The sequence below is a fragment of the Pinus tabuliformis genome, chromosome 3_2, assembly GCF_031772625.1.
Source record: "Pinus tabuliformis cultivar Carrire ecotype Pingquan chromosome 3_2, CPIR1, whole genome shotgun sequence".
Taxonomy (NCBI): domain Eukaryota; kingdom Viridiplantae; phylum Streptophyta; class Pinopsida; order Pinales; family Pinaceae; genus Pinus; species Pinus tabuliformis.
The window spans coordinates 289,814,081-289,828,914 of NC_142302.1; the positions used below are offsets into that span (position 1 = coordinate 289,814,081).

The 14,834-nt window shown below is 34.6% G+C and overlaps 1 protein-coding gene across 1 annotated transcript in view; it reads right to left on the reverse strand.

Moving 5' to 3' along the window:
- LOC149180744 (immune-associated nucleotide-binding protein 1-like) overlaps nt 1–14,834 on the reverse strand; it is a 226,444-nt gene that overhangs the window by 41,900 nt on the left and 169,710 nt on the right. The window lies entirely within an intron of this gene.

Consider the following 14,834-nt stretch of genomic DNA (forward strand, 5'->3'; position numbering starts at 1 on the left):
TAGGGTAGGGTAGAAAAGAATAAAAATAAAAATAAAAATAAAAAATCTAAGGTGGAAACCTCCTTGGAGGCACCTCAGATTGGCTCATTGGTTGAAAACCTTCATGAGACAATCAATGGGTTGAAAAAAAAAAAAAAAAGAGAGAGAGAAAATAATATCCTAGGTGAAAACCTCCTTTGAGGTGCCTAGGCAGACCTACTAGTTGAAAACCTTATTGAGGCAGCTAGTAGACCTAGAAGAAAAAAAAAGAGAAAAAATAGAAGAATAGTTGCTCCATGCATGCATGTACTCTCCAACATCCGCAAGCAACAAGAACAAGTTGGTACCAAAAGGAAAAATGGTCAAGCTTAGTCAAAAGAAGTCAAATTGTGACTTTCTCCTACTTCGCTCAAATGCTCCAACAAGGCCAAGGCCATACCAATCCATCACCCTCATCTATTTCCACCATCCATCCATCATTCTCAAGCTTCTACCATTCAATTTTCTTGTTGTCCTAAAAAACTACAAGATTCTCTATTTTACTACAAGATACAAAAATACATAGAGCATAAATTTGTTTTTGTTGTAACTTGAAAACCATGCATCCATTTGCCAAGATGCTTCAGGAAGAGACGCATATGGATGATGGTAACATGCTCAAGAAGTTTCAGCAAATTCCAATGCACGGTTTCCAAGAAATTGGCCTCCATCACCTTCAGCCATTTTTTCATTTTCTCAATATCCGTGCATCCATTTAAAAATTTGTTTCATGGGGAGATGCATATGGATGATGGTAACATGCCCAAGCAATTTTAGCAAATTCCAGTGCACTGTTTCCAAGAAATTGGCCTCCATCACATTCAGCCATTTTTAGTTTTCCTTGAGATCCATGCATCAATTGACCAAAGTTTTTCTATGGGAAGGTGCATAATGATGATGGCAACATGCTCAAAAAGTTTCAGCTCAATCCAATCTACCGTTTGGAAGATATGGACAAAACCAGTCATTGTCTTGTAAACCTACACGATACAGAACAACACCTACAGGATTGGCAGTGAGAAGTTTTAAAGGAGATCCAGAGCTCAAAGAAGCTCCTCCAAATCTTAGCAGCAACATCAGGATCATCAGCATCACCATCCAGCACCTGCATATCAACATCAACTCAGCAAAAGCATGCATGTCTCTCCAACAACCATCAGGTAGGTATAGGTATGCAATATTCTTGACCTCTTCTCTTGAGCATATTATAGTTAGAAATTTGTTGTCAATGCATGAGAGATGAGGTTTTATAAGCTAAGGATTGGTCGACAGTCTTAGTTGCCTTCAGCTAGTTAATTGCAACTCACTCCTTCACTCATGCAATGTTGAAAAGTCAAATTATGAAGGGTGATTAGTTCAAGGAATGAGGACAACAGTTAAAAAAAGAAATTTTTGCAAAGGCCAAGGTCACCACAACACTCCAAGCCCTCCATCCACTTCATATTCACTATTTATTCATCATTCATCCATCCCATTTCATTCCTGAAAAAAAAAAAAAAAAAAAAAAAAAAAAAAAAAAAAACAAAGAGAGCATCCTCTCCATTTTCATGTAATTTCCATTTGTACGTCAGCAAGAAGGATGGTCAAAGAGCAAAGGAGGATCGCAAAGAGACCCATGTCACTCACACTTTTATTTTACCACTCATTACCATTCATTCCTCCACCGTTTATGTCATTTTTTCCACTCCTTTACTTCAGTTTACAAAGGGACTGTGTTTTTTGGAGGATGATCCTGTAGGAAGAAGGCAAACTAATGGTATCAAGAAATAAGGATTTTTCTTTACACAGATATATTTTTTGGCTTGTCCTTGCAAAGCTTACAACCAATATTCCTAATGCACAAGAGAGAGGCCACCAGGGCCATGGATGAGGCACAATGAGGTCACTAAGTTTCTCAGAGGATGAGCAACACTTTCAGTAGGGGGCTATGATGGGCCTCTAAATTAGACATAAATTAAGGCCCATGCCTCTAATTTAAAAAATAAATTAAGGCCTATGACCATCCTTCAACACATTAAACCTCTCTTTTTGCATTGGATAATTTATTTTTAACTTTAATATATTCATTAGGAAGGTTTATGAATAACTGAATATTTGTGCCTAATATTAATTATTTTTTGTTGAATATTATGAGAATATTGGGCAGATTATGAAGAGTTGGAGGAGGAGATAATTTAGGGACTTGTTCCCTACTACTAGATGATCAATAATAAATAATAAGTCAACAAGATATTATGGAATTATGGCACAAATTGTGGAACTCCAATGATTGAGAAAATCTAGGAATGTGTTCCAATAATCAAGGGAGCAGATCAATTAATCAAGGGATTTCGATGGGGAAAGCTTCCTCCATCCATGGGGAATGATTCTTATTCACTTTGTATAAGTACCAAGTCTAATTTTCCTCTAGGGAATGATTGAGAAAATCTAGGAATGTGTTCCAATAATCAAGGGAGCAGATCAATTAATCAAGGGATTTCGATGGGGAAAGCTTCCTCCATCCATGGGGAATGATTCTTATTCACTTTGTATAAGTACCAAGTCTAATTTTCCTCTAGGCAATGATTGAGAAAATCTAGGAATGTGTTCCCTGCCATTTAATGTAAATTCCTAGTATTGGCGACTAGATCCACTAATCAAGGGATTTTGGTGGGGAAAGCTTCCTCCATTCATGGGGAATGATTCATAATCATTTTTTATAAGTACCAAGTCGAATTTGCCTCTAGGGAGATATTTTCATTAGTGTTATTGTGGAGAGAGCTTGTATTTTTGCAGCTCCATTGTATTTTCTTACAGGGATGTAATTCTATTGATGAAAATAATGAAGATTGGTGTCATGTTCAGTTCCTAAATCTTTTTCTCCTCAATAGGTCTCTAAATTTCCTTGGGATTGGCCATCCTAGGAAGCTTAGAACCCTTTTGTATCATTTTCTTTCCCTTTTTTCATTGTTAATTCACATGCATCTCTTGTTTTTATTTCTTTCTATTTATGCATTTAGAATTAATGATTTCTTGTTGTAGGATTGAGTTAAATGGTTTATGTAAGTTATTTTTCAAAATCAAAATCATTATTTCATCCTTGAGTTGCTTGGATTAGTCTTCTTATTCCTAAATCTAGATTCCTGGACTTCCTTTTTAGCAAAGAACAATAACTTTCTGCTATTTTTTAGAGCATCCTAACAAGCTTCAATCGAATTGATTCCACTTGCATTATATCACAAAAACATTTTAGTTCATAAAAATTATTATGCCATTGCATTTGCACTTGATTTGGTTAGGCATTTCTTAGATTTATTAGCTCACTAGTTCTCAAATTTCTAGATTTTCGACTAGTAATGTTTTTTTCTTTTTTTGCATGGGTTAACATAGGTCTTTTTGAGTGATTTCACTTGGACTAGGGACCTAAGGCATCCTAGTTAATAACAAAATTTGTCCCATCCAATTTGGATTTGATTTGCTTGGTCATTAAACCCTCACCAATTTCATTATTTCACAAGGAAACTTCTTCAAGCTTTCTGAGCAAATCCATCCATCTCCCGACTTTGGTTTTGAGTTCTAAGTAATCCTAGGAATTTTCCCACTCCTTTCCACCCATCACACACCTTTCCTAGGCCTCCCATCACCTTCAGAACCTCACGTTTTTCTCTCGATTGTATCTTGTAGGCTCACTGTAATTCCTACAGGGTTATCCTGTAGGTTTCTAGTACATCCTGTAGGTTTTCCTAAAATGACCTGTTTTGAGGTCAAATTGAGGGAAACCTCTAGGAAGTCACCAAAACCTCCCAAGAGTCTCCCACACCATCCAACCATCTCATAACCCTTCCATACATCCTCCAACATCCATAATTCACCTGCCACATCACCAAAAGAAATTAGTTTGCATACTTGATTTTGCATGAAAAGACAAAAAAGATAAAAACAAATTTATTTCAGTCCCTTTACTTTCACATTAGTGACGTTTGATGCTTATTACTTCCATTCTTAGATAGTAGCATTTGGTTGATGATAATTTAGCATTATTTAAAAACATAGTTTCTTGGAAATTAATTAGGAAATGGTGTGATTTAGCATTGAATTTCCATCTCTTTCCTTGTACCTTCTTTCTTGCAATAGGTTAAGGTTCCATTTCAAACATTTCAGTTTTTGCAAGTAGTTTAGGATTTGACTTCAATACATGCACTCCATTACATCATGACAACAAAGGAAGGATGCATTGTATGCTGCACATATAGTGCCGACGCCTCTAAAGTTTTTATAAACCTCGGGTTGATAATTAAATTTGGCAGCCTTAGGAGTTGCAACATTCTTGTTGCAATACCGAGGCTCATCATGCTGACTAACTAGCTTTGCACAATTTTCCACACCAGTGATGCTAGGTTGCTCTACGCATTTCTGGAGAGTATTGCAACTGGCCAATTCTGCGCAATTTTGGAGAACAGTGGAACTCGCCTAGGTTGCTCTGCGCATTTTTGGATGGCAGTGCAGCTAGGCCAATCTTTATGTAACTCTGCAAGGTAATACAATTAGCTGAAACTGTGAAATTTTCCAAAGCAGTGTTGGTTGGCATGTGCTCTTTGCAATTTCCAAATAAAGGCAACTACTATGCTGCTTTGCATATTCCTAGAGGGGAAGACAATCTGCCCTCCAGATTTGCATAGTTTTGCCCGACAACCAATTGACTATATGTGAACCAAGTGCTGGGTGTGCTTATGGTTGACCAACGGACAAGTGAGTTGTGCACAAGATGTGAAAAGATAGATGAATTGAAATAAACATAAGTACCTTATCAATGTAGGATAGTTGTGATGATTTCGAGGAGGGAGGCTCCAAAATGAAGCGAAGGCAAAATTTTGGAGGGTGGTTGTAGCCACTACAACAGAAACACATTCCTAAATTTATTCTCTATGTTCAGTCATATATGTGTGTCTTTTCTCTAAAGTGACTCTTCTTATGATATGTTGTTATATATGTAAAATACTTGGTCAACTTTGTTCTTTTCATCTACAATTACTTCTTTAATATATAATATAACAGTTTCCCCTCAATTCCAAATCGAGAGCTATGGTGCCTAGCCTCTCTTGTAGGGGATTTGTGTTTCCTACTATGTCATCAACTTAATTTGGGTAAAATATCCCAATACTATTTCAGCCTTGATTTCTTAATTTATAGCTAGGCTCTATAAACAAAATTCATTTTCTTTTATTTTTCAAATAATTGTGTTGTTACCCAAATTTCTTGAGAAACATACGATGCAGAATCAGGAGGTGTTAAAGGATATGATCATATGGTGTTGTGATTTCTTTTGATCATGTTTCCACTTAGAATATAAATTTATATGACGTATTGGTCGTATTCTCAACTTAATCTCCATGCTCCAACTTAGTAACCCAAAGAACATTGAAACCTACGTTGATGATCTATCAACTCTTCCAGAAATATGACCGATTTTACCATTCAGTTATATGTTTCTCGCATAACCATTCTATAATTTGAGTGTTGTGGCATAGTGCATAATTAGTATTATTCATTCCGTTTGGAAATGAAGTGTTTTTCAATTCCCCGCACTTAAGGTTATTTATTACATTACTCTTCTCGAGCTATGTTTATGGTAAAAAAATTATTTGAAGCATCGTGCTAGTGGTCATGAACTCATTCATATGCCCCTCTGTCGGCTCAAGCATATATTGTTTCCTTACCTTTACTATTATTTTCTGAATTTTCTTTTGTGCTTTACCATACTTCTAATAAATACTAAGGACATGTATACCTGAAATATAAACAATGTTTCATCAATAATTAAGTGAATTCAGAGAGTGAACTCATGCATGCAAGTTAAAAAAGTTCCATGCGTTTGAGGTAGCTACACTCAAATTATTCATGCCGAAATGGCCTCGTTAAAATACTCAAGTTCTCCAATTTTTGTTCTATTAAAATTTGAATAAAAACCACAGAAGATCTTATACTAATCACAAATAACGATTTAAATAAATATCTACAGATACTTATACTCCCATTCACATGTAATAATTTACATTAACAGCGACAGAAATTTCAAGTACCATTTATCTATAAACATTTCTTGTAAAACTTGTATATAATAGAAAAAATCTACGAGTATTCATTGTTGGAAACACTTGGGTTTGAACACTTTTCCTCCCTACCTTGAGCTGAATACTCTAGTTCCCTCCAAGTTGAGATGTGCTTTCCAAATAATCATCAACCTCTTATAATTCCAGATAAATTATTTTATCCTTGCTTCCCTACCAGATATTTCCTTATCGTCATCTCGCTTTCCAAGGTCTACCACCCTAATAGATTAGGATTTTTTTTTTTTTTTTCAGAAAATATATCTTCTCCTTTTTCTTTAGAGCCCATCTTTTTCTCCCGCAATGCTTTATTGACCCTCACTCGATCTTTTTTCCTACACTGAGTGATTTAATAGATTTTCTCTCCAATCATATTAAAACTTATTAGTCAACCCCTAGGGTTTTTTAGGAGTGATTTTAATGGAAGATTGTCTTGATCATATCTGTCAATCTCGGTTCCTGGATCTTGGCAATAATCTCTTTAACTCCATTTTTTCTTTCCCAAGTAATTTACAGTTTTTCCTTTTCATTAATAAAATTCATTTATTATATAATCATACTTTATTGTTTAGTTTAAGTCTAGTTCACCATGGATTTCTAGCCGTCATAAGTAAAAATAGTTTAATACAAAAGAAAATATGTTTACATAGAAATATAGGGATATTACATACCAACAACAGAAGCAAAGATTGTAGCAGTAAGGTAAGGGTGATAAGGATCAGGAGTATCATGTCACAACATATGGCCTGGTTATATTTAGGATCAAGATCTATGTGCCTAATGATAGTGAAGTGAAGAAAATTATTCTGAGAGAGTTTCATGTCAATACATATTTAGGCCATCCGAGATACTAGAAGAATTTGACAACTATTAAGAAGTTCTAGTAGGCCTAATTTGAAGAAAAAGGTGGTTGAGTTTGTTCTCTTTAACTCCATTTTTTCTCTTTAACTCCATTTTTTCTTTCCAAAGTAATTTACAGTTTTTCCTTTTCATTAATAAATTCATTTATTATATAATCATACTTTATTGTTTAGTTTAAGTCTAGTTCACCATGGATTTCTAGCCATCATAAGTAAAAATAGTTTAATACAAAAGAAAATATGTTTACATAGAAATATAGGGATATTACATACCAACAACTGAAGCAAAGATTGTAGCAGTAAGGTAAGGGTGATAAGGATCAGGAGTATCATGTCACAACATATGGCCTGGTTATATTTAGGATCAAGATCTATGTGCCTAATAATAGTGAAGTGAAGAAAATTATTCTGAGAGAGTTTCATGTCAATACATATTTAGGCCATCCGAGATACTAGAAGAATTTGACAACTATTAAGAAGTTCTAGTAGGCCTAATTTGAAGAAAAATGTGGTTGAGTTTGTTTCTAAGTGTTTGGACTGTCAACATGTGAAAGTTGAATGAAAGCATCTAGCTTGTTTGTTACAACCTTTTCCGATTTCAGAATGGAAATGTGAGGTTATCTCCATGTATTTTATTACAGTATTTCCAAGGACATCAATACATCATGATTCAATCCTGGTTGTGGTTGATAGGTTGAGTAAGGTAGCTCACTTCATTGGAGTAAAGTCTGAAAATTTGTCTAGTGAAGTGGCTAAAATATTCATTAAGGAGATAGTGAAGTAACATGGAGTTCCCAAGAAGATTTTATCATATATAGATGCTAATTTCACTTCTGAGTTTTGGAAGGAATTGTTTGTAGAATTGGAGACAGAGCTAGCCTTTAGTACAACTTATCATCTATTCACATATGAGTAGACAAAGAGGATTAACGGGATTCTTAAGGATATGTGGAGGATGTATGTCATGCATCAACAATGGATGTGGGAGGAGTATATTCCACTAGTGGAGTTTGGTTATAATAATGGGTATCAATAATTCTTGAAGATGAATCCATTTGAGGCTCTCTATGGGAGAACTTGTAATACTCCTATCAACTGCAGTGATCCAATGGGTAGAGTGTTGATTGGACCTAATATGTTGAATGATATGGAGTTAATGATGCATGTTATCAAAAAGAATTTGAAGGCATCTCATGATAGGAAAAAGAGCTATATGGGTCAATAAAGAGCATCCAAGGATTTTCAGGTTAGAGAGCATGTGTACTTGCATACCAAACCCAAGAAAATATCCTTGAATATTGGATCATGTGCCAAGTTGGCACCTCGCTATTGTGGACCCTTTTAAATCCTTGAAAGGATTGCACTAGTGGCATAGAGGCTTGATTTTCCTCCACGAGTGAAAATACATGATGCTTTTCATGTTTTGTTGTTTAAAATATATATACAAGATGTTGATCATGTGATTGATTGGTCTGTATTACAGGTGGAACCAGAGGAAGAGTTCTGGCTAAAACCTCAAAGCATATTATAGTAGAAAAAGTTGATGTTCTAGAACTGAGAAATAGAGAAAGTTAAAGTGCATTGGAAGCACTTTGGGCCTGAGGAAGCTACATGGGAGATGGTTGATCAGATGTAGGCATTATATCCTTCCTTATTTTTTGGTTGAAGCAAATGTGTTTAGGTATATATATGTGTGTGTGTGTGTCATTGTCAATATTGTATCGAGTTGTGTTTATAAAGATCAATAGGTAGTATGATTATCATCTTTTCAATAGTTTTGTCTTGTCATAAGAGTCATAGAACATTGAGGATGGTGCTCCCCCAAGGGTGATAGGTTTGTAACAGCCTCAAGTTAAATTGCCATGTAAATAAATTGACATTATAAAAGAAAAAATCAAACCAAGGTCATAGGACACTTATTCCAAGATGAACGAGGAGAAAAATGTTACATTGGGATCCACTTGTGGTGAATTATAGATTGGCTATGGAAATCGGAATTGGAAAGAAGAAAAGGAAATATAAGGAAAATTAATTATTATAGGCCATCAAGGACATGAGACAAAAATGAAAAAGAAATAAAGGAAATGAAAGAAAAGGAAAAGGAAGAAACAAGAATATGCATGCAAGGGAAAATTAAGAAAAAAGGAAAAGAAACGAAATGAAAAATGGGAGAGAGAACATTCTAGCATTCTCTTTGGGGGAGGGGAGAAGAGGAAAACTAGAGAGACCACTAGTGTGCAAGAGAGGGGGAACAAGGGAGCAAAAGAAAGAAAAGAAAGAGATAGGCAAGGAGAGCAAGGAACGCAAAAGGAATTTTAGTTGCAGCCAAGAGGTAGATCAGAACAAAAACTAGCAATGCATAAAAGAGTAGAGAAAGGAGCAGCCAGTGGGAGGATATTTGTAGGTAAGAGTGTGCATGTTTTATTATCTTTCTAGGTTCTAAATGCATGGTTCATGCATTGGTTTATTGGTAATTTTTCTATCATTGACATGGATATTCACTTGGATTGATAGTTATGTACAGTTTTGTCTTATGCCATTTCCTAGATAGTCATGGTGTAGTGGATTTTGTGTTTGGTTGACCTTTGGATGCTAGTATATTTTGGATGCTCATTGAGGTGGTATCTAGAAATTCTCAAAGGTTGAGAGTTGAGATTCTTTTCTCTAGTTGATTCCTTGACACGTAGGTGGAGACAGGAAAATTCCTCTGGGTATAGTGACCAAATTTTGAGGCATCCAAACTTGTATTAGATTTGGTGATTCCTGGACCTGGTATTAGGTGAAATCACTGTGGCTTGAGGGTGGAGGTGGGTTTCCTCTGAATTCCTTATTTCATTATGTTTTGGTTTATCCCATGTAATTTGAACTTTAGGCTTGGAATATGGCACATGGGTTATTGGATAAAAGAAAGAATTAGTTAAGCCCAAACTATGGTCAGGTGGTACATGGAAGTCCCTGAATTGGTCAGTACTATTCATATGGACATATATGTTATTCATTAATGATGATAAATTAGCACAAGTTTTGGTTTAATGTGGTGATTATGTGACTAGTTTGTTATGGCTTCATTACTCGTTAAATATATGTTACATGCATGGTGTATTTCTTAGTATATGATGTGCTCTTGATATGGATATAATTCATGGTTTTATGGCTCTTGGATGTTTTATATGGATGCATGTGCTAATATATGTTTTATTACAGCGAATATGAGAGGGCACCAAGCCTTCTTGATGGACATCTCATGAAACCAATAAATACATGAAACAAACTATGCATTAATGGACTACAAGTACCATAGTCACTAAGTGTTTGAATAAATTAATAGTGTGTAGTGGGGAAATATGAGACACAACAGAGCCTAAGAATATGGCATGAGGACTTGTACATGTTGATGACAGAGTGTTAGAAAGATCTAGGCAGTTGGTTTGATTAATGGCCTAAATTTCTAGAATAAGATATGTAACTCGCAAATCTCTGCCACAGTTACACAGAAGTTGGGGCATCTATGTGGCTAAAATCGCAAGGAGGATGGGTTATCTCTATGGTTGGAATCATCTGGACACACAAATAGGCCTTCATCCGTGTTGCTCGAAGCCTCTAGCCACACAGATAGGCCTTCATCTATGTGGCTGAGCAGATGAAAGATGATCACTAGGGATACTTAGGGTGATATCAGGCTGATCATGTCTCTCTAATTATTTTCAATCATATTCTATACAAGTGGACCCAATTTCCATAACTACATATTGGAATGTGTGTCATGCATAATAACTCTCAATTCATGTTCACCCTAGTAAGTATGTTAAAGTGGGTAAATGTGGGCTGGGGTGTTACAAACTATGATGATTGATCTTCTTGGATTTAATTATCATGACTTTAGTCTTGTTACTATTAATAGTCATACCTATCTTGGAGTAGTAGTCTAGAAGGATTTTAAGTTTCTTGTCGAGACATATGGTGTAATTCTTTCAATGTTTGATAAAGAATTGGCATATGAATTTAAAAAATATTAGTTGAAAAAGAATTATTTCAATATTCATTACATATATATATATATATATATATATATAAATTGTTGTTGGATCGAGAGCCTCATTCTATAACACAATATGAGAGTGATGTGTAATTACATCGATGCTCAATGTGGATTTGACGTGTGTCTCTTTTAAAATAAAAATAAAATATTCTCTAAATTAAAAATAATTTAAAAACTAATCTTGGCTATAATCAAAATAAATAAATAAAATACATATTCGGTTAGGTTTACATAAAAAAATATTATAAAATGTAATCCCATTCTAACTATGTTTTTTTTTGTTGATTATTGATATTATAACCTAATACAAAAGAGATATGGTAAAAATATTTCAAATTAAGATAATTTTATATCAACTTTTAAAATTATTTTGAAGTAATTAAAATAAAAGCCAAATAAAGTTAATATTATTTATATTTTGATATTTCAAATACATAAGTAAATAAACCTTTTAATTTTATTTTTTCAGTAATTAGAACAAGATAAACAATTAAAATTCATATACTTATATAAATAATTTTAATATGCATGTTAACTAATTTATTTTAATATCACCTTTAGAAAAAACATAAATATATATGTAATCACAACATATTCAAATCTGCGGTGATTTTATCTAAGGTATATGTGGTAAGCCCAAGTATCTATGGTGATTCAAATATGCGGGCACGTCGATTCTTAAAAACTAGGGCAGATCAATTCTGAAAAGAGTTGATATAACGAAGGGCATGTTGATTCTCAAAAACTAGGGCACGTCAATTCTGAAACAGTCTTTTCGTCTCTAGGAATTTTTTGTGCCGATTCTGAAATAGTCAACCTCCCACAGTACTTGCAGATCCTGCGACTCTTTGTAGCAAATCAAGAAAACTCATCGTGAGGCAAATTGGATATTGTTGAAGGTTTTTGTTGATAAAATATGAACGTCTGGAAGGGTTCCTTTATAAGTATCAAAGCCAATAAAGGCAAAGTGTTCTTTGAGACATTTATGGTGATTTTTATCTGAGGTTCCACTTATAACATTTGGAGCTGGAACTAACGTTCACCAGTGAGAAGAGGAGAACTTGTGTTGGAATCAAGCTCTCTATGGTTACTGAAACTCGAGATCTGCGGCTGCGGTTCATCTGGGGCATGTGTGGTCTGCAATTCGGTTTGCTGATATCAAGTGCACACTTTCCTTATCTTTTTCTAATACATATCTTCTCATATATTTTCAAATATGAATAATTCACCACAACTACAAAAGATTACCAAAGGTAGACCTAGCACAGTTACTCTACAGAGCCTTTATGAATATATAGAGTCTTTAGGGAAATGTAGAGAGGAAAGAGAAGTCAAGCTACAAACAGAGTTAGAAGCCATGCTAGAAAATAAATTCACATCTCTTGAAGACAAGATCCAAAAACAAATCGAAAATAAAATATTATTGGAGAATAAAATGGAGGCAATGGAGACTAGGTTGCGGGTTATAGAAAAACAAAACCAAGATACTAACCAAACATCCTAGCAAGGAGATGTTGATACTTTAGAGAGTCTTAAAATGAAGGAAATGATTAAAGGACTAGAAGAAAACGTTAATAGCTGCCTCACCCTATATAGTGGGGTAGGTAAATTAGATATCAAACCAATTAAAAATGAAATGAAAAAATTAATAGAATTAGACCATGAATGTAACAAAAGGGCCTTGAACCTTATAATCTTCAGTTTGAAAGAGGAGGTAGATGAGGATACATTAGCCATAGCCCAAATAGAATTACATAATAGATTACAAATTGAAACAATGTGTCTCATAAAAGCAACAAGGTTGGGGAAATTAACTGAGAATAAAGGAAGGCTGATTTGAATAAAGGTGAGCTCTACTAACCATAAGTATGACATACTTAGTAAAATCTCAAGTCTAAAATGGACGAGAATATTTATAAATGAAGATCTCAATCCAGAAGATCAAGAAGAATTAAGAAAGGAGGTTCAAAAGGTAAAAGAAGCTAGGAAGGAAGGAAAATGGGCAATAATCAGAAATAGAAAAGATGTTATTCGAGATAGAAACCAAAAAGATAGTAATAAATAGCAATTCAATATGCTTCAAATTATTTCTTGGAATTGTCGAGGCTTTCCATGGAACAAAGGCCCCAAGCTAAGTTGGATCTCAAACGATGTTAATATTATATTGCTTGTTGAAACTTGGGAGCATGAAGAATCTAAGGTCCCTAACATAGATGGCTTTGCACTATGGTCTACGTGGAACAAGCGATCCTCCTGTAGAGGCATTGGGGTATAGCTTGTTACATTAAGAAGAACATCTCCCCCCATGCTAGGTTTTATAAAAACGATCCTTACAACCAATATAGTTGGATAAAGATTACTGACATTAATGATAAAAGGAGCTACATAGCAATATGTTATTTCCCCCCCACCAATTCTAACTTCTATAATAAAAAGAGTCTATATAAAAATAGTCCTTACAATGGTTTAGAGAATGATATTTCTAGCCTAAGGAATGAAGGTAATATCCTTTTAATGGGTGAGTTTAATGCTCGAACTTCAAGCAACCAAGTTATTCTTCTAAAAAATCATTCCAACCCCAATCCTCTTTGGTTAGACAAAGACCTTACTCTGGCTAGCTGGTACAAAAGGAGCTCTTAAGAACTCGGGGAGAATTTTTTTGGGTTGGAGCTAGTCAAGCTTTGTAGTGGTCAGGATCTCATAATTTGCAACGGTCTAAAGACATAGCCCAAATTCCAGCCATATGGCCTACATCCATGGGCTTGGTAGTAGCGTGGTAGACTATGTTATTTCCGATCTCCCTTTATACAACAAACTAATAAATTTTGACATCTTAAACGACCACGAGCCTGACTCTGATCATAGGCCTTTACTTATAACTCTCAATTTTGTCATGCATAGAGATCCCATATAAGATAATCCTTATAGACAAAAGAACTTAATCTTTGCTATACATAAAAAAAATATCTTTCTAAATGAATTAAAAACTAATTTTCTGCCTTTATCTAGTATAGGCAACATAGAAGACCTCTATCATAATTTTACTACAACCCTCTCATATTCTATTAACAAGTTCTCAATTGAAGTTTCAAGTAATAAAAGAAACAACAAAACCAACCCATGGTATGACAAAGATTGTAAAAGTGCAAGGACATCAATTAAGGAAGCTGTTGATGAATCTCTTAAAATTGGCAAGATAAAAATATACAAAGCCCTAACTAAAAGGAAAAAAAGATAGTATATTCGTAAAAGACAAGCGAATCTCTTACATCTCTCTAAGGTAACTCCTAAGAAATTCTGGAGGCAGATTTTAACTAGGAAAACTAAAGATAATAATAAAATTGTTTTACATGATTGGAATTCCTACATTAAAAATCTTTATGAATCTCCAAATGTCATGGGAAACTTTGAAACCCTGCTCATGATGAAAGAATTTTTCTCATTAGAAGACATTTATTTTTGGGTTAAATGCCTCAAAAATGGGAAAGCAAAGGACATTGAAGGTTACCAGGCAGAAATCTTAAAAATTGAAGGTCCTATCCTCATCCCCCACATCCACAATCTTTTCAATCAAGTGGTCAAGCAAGGGTTCCCTAAGCCTTGGACTGAGAGCCTCATTATCCCTATTTTTAAAAGTGGGGATACAAATAACCCCTCTAATTATCAGAAAAACATGATGAGCCCTCTCTTAGGCAAGTTATATGTTATTATTTTGGAAAATAAGTTGAGCATATGGCTTGAAAGTGAAGGTAAGCGGGGTAAAGGCCAAGCGGGTTTTAGAAGGCAGCACTCAACAACGGATCACCTCGTTACGCTTAGGATCATTATGGA